This window comes from Lynx rufus, unplaced genomic scaffold, assembly GCF_022079265.1.
Source record: "Lynx rufus isolate CCGP_SWC_20201006 ecotype Redwood Valley unplaced genomic scaffold, mLynRuf1.p SCAF_8, whole genome shotgun sequence".
In the NCBI taxonomy this organism is placed as follows: domain Eukaryota; kingdom Metazoa; phylum Chordata; class Mammalia; order Carnivora; family Felidae; genus Lynx; species Lynx rufus.
Window position 1 is genome coordinate 1233563 of NW_025814896.1, and position 9501 is coordinate 1243063.

Consider the following 9501-nt stretch of genomic DNA (forward strand, 5'->3'; position numbering starts at 1 on the left):
CTTGAGTCTAGTAACTTTTAAGGGAATTTCAGTGGACCCTAGAGCCATACCTTCGCTGACCTCTCACCTGTATTTCTGTTTCCAGAAGCTGTTGTCACAGGTGTCACAGGTGTAGTGCTGGGGGGGCGGGTGGCCTGCTTTCTGCTCGCTCCCTGGGGTGTCAGATGCACAAAAGCCCACAAATGCATTTTCCTTTTGTCCTAAAGAAATTTGAATTGCAAATTTCAACCAGGAAACAAAACATTTCTTAGTTTTGCTCAGTTTTTATATATCACCTTATACATTTTTTTTCAAAAACGTGATTGAAAGCAACATCTGTCCAAGTAGAAATTGTTGCATTTTAAATAGCAATCTATTGAAAAAGGTGTAACCTTTACCAGCCTAAAGAAAGTGAGAAGATAAGCCAATTAAGTGTACTTTAAAAAGAGGGTGGGGGGAGGGGGGTTACTTGGACTTGAACGATCAGGAACATTTTGTTTGTGAAACCCGACCCTCTGAGCAGTCCTTCCTGTGTCCCAGGGAAAGGGCACCAGCTCCAGACTGTTACACTGTCCGGTGATGCATTTTAGAGTTTGTCATTGAAAGCGGAACAGTACTTGTACGAAGTCTGGGACGGAAACCAGTGATCGTAGTTAGAGAGCTACAACTCAGGAAGCTGTTGGCTGAAACGGCGGCCTGCCTTCTGTGGCGTATTTGCAGGTACTTCCGGAGCGTGAGAGAGAGGAAACCTTGCTAATTTATTTGTACAAATACACTTTGATAATTTTTTATATTTTCATAAACTTACTTTTGCAAGTGTAAAACGAGAGAATTTCATTCATTCTTTGGAGTCTGTTCCATCGTACATCACTACAGATTTTTCACTTTCTAGCACAAACGTACAAATGGTAAGAACACGGAGGACTTAGTGATTTGGAGGGACTGGGATTCCAGAGCAAACGTCAGGTGACACCGCAGCTGAAAGTTCCAACGTCTCATACGATGCGAAGGGTTTTTTACATGTAAAACAAATTTTTCTAATTTAAATACACAAATGTAAAAATCAAGTGTGTTTCTTTAGGTTTACTTGATAGAAATTTCTGTAAATTGTATTTTATATTACAAAGTATTATATCACTGTACATTAAAACACGGAACTGCATAGGTTTTGTTACTTGAAGTAGAATAAACATCTACAGAAGGTTTTCTGCCGCGCCTGTGTCCCTTCCCCTGTCGGGAGTCTGGGGCTGGGGGGCCCCTCGGCGAGCTCGCACGCGCCCACCCCTGCCCTGTGCCGACGACCCCCCCCCCCCCCGACTTTGAGTCGGGTGACCCACCCTACCGCTCTGCCTGCTCGAGCGGTGCCTGGTGCCGTGGCCGCCGTGGCCTGGAGGTGTGGTGGAGCCCGTGGCCCAGGCTCCGGTGCCGCGGGTGGAGTGGGTGGCCGTGGCCGAGCCGGCAGGCTGACACGGTGCCTTCAGGGTGAGGGGAACGGCTCCCAAACCTACACGCGGCCACTGCCGGGGCAAAGGACACGGCGTGGGCGTTGCAGCGCCCAGCTGCCCCCCCAATTGACCTCAGTCCGATGACCCCGTGTCCCAGAAGCTCACTCTCTCAGCAGGCGCGTCCCCAGCCCCGCTGTGAGCAGAGGCAGAGAGAACATCCTTCCTGAGGACGCTCCCGTCCTGTTGGGTGTCCTGTCACCAGTGGCTGGCAGGTGTCCCGGCCCAGCACAGGGCAAACCAGGGAGGGCCCCTGGACACAGAGCACCCAAGGAGGGTTCCGCAGGGGGCAGCACCCGGCCCCCCAGGCCGCTGTTGCCTCAGAAGGGTGTGCTGAGCCGAGACGGCCCACAAAGGCGCACGGAGGCGGGCGGCCTGTTTGCGGGGAACCGCAAGGGGCCAGGCCTGGCCGGGTGCAGGGCCGCCGTACCCAGAGCTGACCGGGGACACCGAAGAGGCTGGGCACGGCGCCCAGGCCTGCACAGTGCTGTCAGAGGGATGTCCCCGGAACGTCGGGAAACTGGGCCCCGTTTTCAAGTTCTCAGTCCTTCGTACGCTCACTGCTCAGATGTTTGCCTTCAGTTGTGTTCACCCCAGGGCCTGTGTCTCCCACGCTCCACGGCACCAGGATGCTCTGTCCTCACCCTGCCGCCTGCCACCCCCGACACCCCTCCAGCCTGTGACCCCATTTAGCCAACGGGACCCCTGAGCTGCACGTGGGTCTCCAGAAACCCGAAGAGCGAGGAGTCTGGCTTGAGGATGCGGCCCTCCTTCCCTGAATCTTTTTCCCCTCTGTTTTCTTTTGTTTACAAAATTGGGATTCTATACATTCTTGTATCTTTTTTTTTTTTTTAATTTGCTTTGTCCTGGGAAATTCCCAAAGGCATCAAATATTCATCAAAAGACATTTTGGAGGCACCTGGGTGGCTCAGTCGGTTCGGTTGAGCGTCCGACTTCAGCTCGGGTCATGATCTCACGGCTCGTGGGTTCTAGCCCCGCGTCGGGCTCTGTGCCGACAGCTCGGAGCCCGGAGCCTGCTTCTGATTCTGGGTCTCCCTGTCTCCCTGCCCCTCCCCTGCTCATGCTCTGTCTCTCAAAAATGAATAAACGTTAAAAAAAATTTTTTTAAGTCATTTTGTATTTTTCCCATTGTTGACAAGGTTTGTATCTTCTCCTTTCAAGAGAATGAATGCTCCCTGTAGATCCGTGAGGTCCTAAGCATCAACCGCGGAGCATGTAGGAAATGAAAGGAGCATATGAAGAAAATGAAGATCTGCCATCCCCTCCCCGTGAATGTGGTCATCCAGAAACATCCAGACACAAGCCTTCCTAGCGGTATTTCCAGCCCCTTTCTTTTGTGCACGTGTTGCTGATGTTCGGGTGCATCACCAAGGACACGCATTTAGGAAAAGCCCAATGAACAGAGACCACCTAGCGTATGTCTGCGTGCTTCACACGCACCTAGAGGCAGGCAGTCCCAGTGGGTAGAGCAGCCTCCGTGTCCCTGACAGCCCCGTCCTCAGCTTGTGACTTTGTCCTCATGGTTGCAAGAAGGCTGCCCCTGCAGGCGTGACATCATCATCTCACTGTTCTGGGAGGAAGCCAGCACGAGAGACAGAGCCGTAGCAGGGCAGCCCTGCCCCATCTGCCCTCCTGGTTGAAACTTTTGCTTATATCTTGTCGCCACGCTGTGTCACACGGCCACCCCTGCTGCACAGGAACGAGTCGGGGCCTGCCAGAAAACCAGAGGAGGGGTCAGCACCGCGGCGAGGAAGGGCAGCCGGAGCCACAGCCAGGCAGGCAGTGCCCGGTTCCTATCAGTGACTTCTCCGTCACCTTCCACGCCACCCAGCAGGCGCCCTGCTGGACACATGCCCCCAAAGCATGCGTTATCCGCAGGGCAGTGTCACCCCCGTGGGGGCCAAGGCTGGTTCTGGGGGTACAGGTCTTAGCTACTGCAACGGTCTGTGGCCCTCCGAAGGGCCCAGCGCCGAGAAAAGCCTGGAGGGGCTTCTTGGGGAGCCGCCGTTTTTCAAAGGGTGGGAAGCTGCCCTACACGGAGGAAGACTTCTGCACACGCGAAAACCTGTAAGCAAACATCTACAGTGACTTACTCATAACTGCCCAAACCAGGAGACCACCCAAAGTCCCCTCTGTCCACGCATGTCCCAGCCGGGGCTCAGCCGCAGCCCAGCCGTGAAAGTGAGCACGAGCGGGCACGGGCCGCGGTGCGGGGGCCTCTGCTGTGTCGAGCGAGGGGGAGAAGCCAGACCGGAGGCCACCAGCCCATCACATGACAGCAGGGATAGATGGGGCTGGGGTGAGGGGAGCACGCCGCCGGGGAGCAGCACCAGGGAGTCACGGGGGTGGGGTGTTGGCTGCGTGGCTGTTTGCAAGTGCCAAAACTCACAGAAGATGCCCAAGCGAGTGACGGTTACTGGAAGCGACGCCGTGTCGCCCAGATGAAGAGTGGAGGCCGGGCGTCGTGTTGGCAGCAACCAGAGGTGAGTCCTACCCCCCGCAGCTGCACTTGTACACACACACACACACACACACACACACACACACACGTGTGCGCATGCACACTCACGCGCACTCACACCCATGCATGTGCACACCCATCGGGGACAAAAAGAAAGGAGCTCAACTCTGGAGGTGATTCTGCAGCAGTCCGGCTTTGTTCGCCCGGAATACGGCAAAGCCTTATTCCGGCAGTGACTCGCCTTTGATTTCAGAAAAGACCCCCCACGTATCTGTAATTATACAGCAATAAGTGAACATCTCTTCTTCTTTAAAAAAACAGAACGGGGGGGGGCGCCCTCTGACCTGGGTCTGGGGTCTTTCCTCTGCCACTTCCTTCGTCCTGTCTCTGCCACGCGGCTGGATGACCCCTTGTCTGTCCTGCCCTGCGGATCCTGCCTCCTTGTCCTGCCCCTTTTCCTGGAACTCCTCCCCCGAATTTCTCCGGAAGGGACTTGGTCTACCCCTGGCTGCTTTCGCCGTGTTGGGATTTTGCAGGCTGTCACTGGAGACCGTCTGTCCCCGCTACCGCTCCTGATGCCTGTCACCTTGCCCCCGACCAGGCGTGCTCACTCTCATTTCTCGCAAGTTCGAAGCGGTTGCCTAGAACTTTCCCCTGGTTCGTCTTTCCTTCTGCGTGTGTGCGCGCGCGTGCGTCGGACTAATCGATGCTTTGATAGCTGAGAAATCTTTTGGAAAGCAGAGGGAAACTCACATTTTGTTCCCCGTCCCATTTCTTTGTCTTACAAATCTAGGGAACGATGTTTCTTAAATAAATATTTAAACTCGAAATTAAATGTTTAGCGTCCTTATAATCAGTATTTAATAATAATTAAATTTCCAGGGGCGCCTGGATGGCTCCGTCAGCAGAACGCCCCACTTGGTTGAGCGTCCGACTCTTGATTTCAGCCCGGGTCACCATCTCGAGGTTCGTGAGATCCAGCCTTGCGTGGGGCTCTAGGCTGACAGCGTGAAGCCTGCTTGGGATTCTCTCTCTGCCCCCCACCCCCCCGTCCACGTACTCCCTCTGTATATGTACGTCAAAACAAAGAAACTTAAAAAAGTAAATTTCCAAATACTTAGATATCAATTACAAAGATACTTAATAGAAGCCTCCTAAGTGGCTAATGAAACTCACACCTGTAACAAAGGTTTATCAGATTCCCTCAGTCCTCGTCCACCTTGAGGAGCGAACAAAGCTCACAAACCACAGCGACAACGCGACGCTCGGCAAACAGCTTCCTGGCTGCGAGTGCCGTGGGCGCAACTCGCTTCTTCATGATCTCTTCTTGCGTGGGTCATCCCGGGCACAGAGGGCCCTGAAGACAGGGGTACAGGATGGACAGACAGACAGGCATCAGGGAGGCTCCTCGTGGCACCTACCCCGCCTGCCGTGGCCGCAGGGTGACGCTGTGGGCAGCCCGTGGTCCGCGCCCCGCAGGCCAGAGCTCCGAGTCTGCGAGACAGGCAGAGGCAAGGGGAAGCAGGGTCAGGCCGGGGCAGGGGGTCGTCTGTCGTTCCGGCTTCTCCGGCAGGATGCCCTCGCCTCCAAGGTGGGAGGAGTGAGAGAGACACGTGTGCTGGTGCGTTCTCGTGGCTCACATAGCCCAGCCACAGCCCACGCCAGCCACGTGAGCCGCCACGCACAAGACCCCTCGGTGCTGCAAAGCAGCCGGCGGGGGCTTCTCTTCCGGTGTCTGGATCTCACGTACAAGTGCCTCTGGTGACCCCCCGAACTGGGAATATGCGGGAGAGGGCCTCCTGCTCCGCCAGCCCGGCCCCCAGCACAGCCCCCAGACTGGCCCCCAAGCCTGCTCAAAGCCGCCTTTTAAACCTTAAGTTCCAAGGGTGCCCGGGTGGCTCAGTCGGTTATGCATCCAACTTCGGCTCAGGTCATGATCTCGCGGTTCGTGAGTTCGAGCCCCGCGTTGGGCGCTGTGCTGACAGCTCGGAGCCTGGAGCCTGCTTTGGATTCTGGGTCTCCCTCTCTCTCTGCCCCTCCCCCAGTCATACTCCGTCTTTCCCTCTCTCTCTCAAAAGTAAATAATCATTAAAAAAATTTTTTTTTAATAAAAACAAATAAACCGTACACTCTAAACAAACACAATGGCAGAGTGGCGCTCCCACCTAACTGGATGCCGCTATCCCGGAAATACGCCCACTCCCAGGAGGAGACCATCCCTCCTTGCCCTGGCGAAGTTCAAGTTCGGTGTTCTCCACCGGCCCACACTCCCGCCTGGAGCTTGGGATGAGGTCAGCCACTCTCAACACACCCGATGTCAGACAAGAGGGTCAAGAGGGCAGAAGAAAACAAGAGTATGCGGTTAATAAGCACACACATGTATGTTATCTCCGAAGCAGGAAGGGACACTTCTGGGGTGGTCACCTCTGCAGTGGGCCATGTGGCCGTAACCAGGGTCTCTTGGCTTCCTCGCCATCCAGTCCACGCTCCCTTGGTCCTGGAGCCCCTCAGCCGGTCTAGACTCCCTGCCTGGTGGGTGCCCCAGAGCGTCCTTCCTTCGGGCCCGAACTATCGGCGATCCCGCCTGAATTGCCTCGTGGTGGCTTCACTGATTCAACCACAGGACTTGGGGGTTACCGAGAGGTGGCCCCAGGAACGCTCCAGCATCTCAGGCGTGTTCTCCTGACCCTCACTGACAAGTAGCAGCCTCACTGCCCTTGCTAGGAGGCCGGGTCACCCCGGCCAGGGCAGTCTCCCTCCTTTGCCCGTTCGTTCACTGGCATGGAGGGGCCGAAGTGGCCAGGTGGCCGTCCCCGCCGACAGCCCCGCGAGACCATCACTGCGTCCTCTAGAGGAAGCTCTCTTCCCTTTGAACTGACTCTTCTAGAACCAGAAGTGGCAGGAACGGGCAGCAAAGATCCAGCTAGTGGGTCAGCAGAGGTAACAGCGAGAGGCGCCACCCCATTTCCAGCCCTTGGTTCCCAGACCCACGAATCCCGGCGGTGGAGAAAGAGCATCATAAATTGGTGCTGACACCGAGCGTGCGTCCTGAGAGGCAGCGCCCCAGCCCTGCAAGCTTCTCCCGCCACCCGGCTGGCGCCGTGACGGAGTCTTCCAAAGGCCGCCAAGTACCTCTCTCAGAAGGGCCCAAACCCAGAACTCTGACCCCAGACGCTGGCGAGGGCGTGGGCGGCAGGAGCGCTCACCCTGGCCGGCGGGAATGCGGAATGGCGAGGCCGCTCGTGAAGGCAGCGTGGTGGTTTCTTACAAAAGTAAACATACTCTTACCGCGCGATCCACAGTCATGTCCTTGGCAGTTACCCAAAGAAGTAGAAAACTTCCGTCCACACAAGAACCCGCACACGGATGTTTATGGCAGCTTTATTCACAATCGCCCAGACTCGAAGCAGCCAAGATGCCCTCGGTGGGTGTGGACCACCCAGACAGCAGAGTATTATTATTCAGGGCTAAAAAGAAATGAGCTCCCAAGGCCCTGGGGACACATGCGGGAAGCTTCGTCGCATATTACCAAGAGAAAGAAGGCAGTCAGAAAAGGCTACACACTGTGTGATTCCAACCGTATGACATTCCGGGAAAAGCAAAATCATGGAAACGGAGAAGTCAGTGGCTTCCTGAGGGGCGGGGAGGGGAGGGACAGGCGGAGCACCGAGGATTTTCAGGGAAGATGTTCAGTATGATACCCGACATACGTGTCAGATGCACGTTTTGTTAAGTTCAGACCTCGGCGTATTTTGAGTGGTGGTAAACGTATCGTATTTTAACGGCAGCATATACACGTCCACTGCCGGTGTATGGGAAGACAGCGGTATGTGTGTGCTGTTCTTTTCTGTGACCTCGCCGAAGTCACTTGTTAGCTTTTTTCCAGGTTCCGTAGGATTTTCTACATAGATCATACTGTCTGCACTTTTGTCTCCTTATGAATGTCTTTTCTCCTGCTCGTCGTATTGCATAGAGACTCCGGTGTGATGTCAGACAGACATGGTGATGGTGGAGATCTTTGCCCTTTTCCTAACCTGGGGAAAACATTCAGTCTTGTGCTGTTAAGTATGATGCTCGCTGTGGTTACTTCCCAGATGCCCTTTATCGGGTTGAGGAAGTTCCCTTCCATTCGTGCTTTGCAGTTTTTCTCAGAAATGGATGTTAGATTTGTCAAACACGTTCTTTTTTCTTGTTGCAATTTTGAGTTTATCATACTTTTTGTTTTTCTTTGTGGCCTTTTAAAAGTTTGTTTATTTTGAGAGAGAGAGAGAGAGAGAGAGAGAGAGAGCGCACTCATGCAAGCGGGGTTGGGGCAGAGACAGAGAATCCCAAGCAGGCTCCGTGCTGTCAGCACAGCGAAGGGGGGCTCATGAACCGTGAGATCACGACCCGAGCCAAAACCAAGAGTCGGATGCTTCACCGACCGAGCCACCCAGGCGCCCCTTTTTTGGCCGTTAACACAGTACATTATGTTGGTTGATTTTCGAATGTGAACGAAACTTGTGTCACTGGAGTAATCCCCACTTGGTTGTGATGTATCACTCTTCTTTAAAGATCTTGTTGCATTCAATTTGCTAAGATTCTATTAAGGATTTTTGCACGTTTGTTCATCAGACATTGCTCTGTGGTTTTATATTCCTGTAACATCTTTATCCGGTTTTGATATCAAGTCACACCGGTTTCACAGAATGTATGTTTCTATGATGGTTTCACAGGCGGCACTTACCCTCATGAAGCGCGGCTCACACCGAGGGTGTGCTTTCGGTTTTCAATGGTGGGTCCACAGCCGCTAAGCTGACTCTGTGACCCACCGTGGGTCTTCCCCCAGATAACGACCGCGTGTGCCGTGCTGATTCGGCCTAGTCCCTTCTCCCGGCCCCTCTCAAATTCGATTTTCTTGCCTGTTTGGGGCAGAGGCTGCTATTCGCTCACAGGAGCCACGGCTGGAGACCTCACTCCCCGCATGCACGCCGGGCTGCGCTGGGATTCTCGGTGGGGTTCACAGCTCTGGGGGGCTGCCTCCCGAGGGGTGGGCGGCACCCCTGGGAGCTGCACTTAGACTTTAGAAAAGCACGTTTGGTATTCTCTTCACGTTTTACTTACAATGCCAGTTCCAGTGAAGCCACATCATTCTCGCATTCCACCTCTAAACAAAAGAGGCCTCGAAAACTGTCTGCAGGAACCCCACCCAAATGAGAAACAAACACACGTGGTAGGTACCAATGGTCTTTAATTCCAGGAAGTGAAAAACCAAATCGGATATAATCTTGATTTTACTTTCTCAGTGACACAGCACTCTGTGATTTTGCTGTTCAGCGAGGTCCTTTCAGCAGCAGCACGCGCATCAGATGGGGCTCCTGAGAAAGTGGCTTCCGGGTCCCACCCAGGCCTGAATTAGAATCTGCTTTTTAACAAGGTCCTGGTGACTCTGTGCGCATTGTGGTCTGTGTTGGTGCCGCGCTTGGAATCTTCTCAAAGGTTTTACCCACGTCCCTCTGTGTATTTAGCGGCTTTGTAATTTCGCTTTTTAAACTTCCA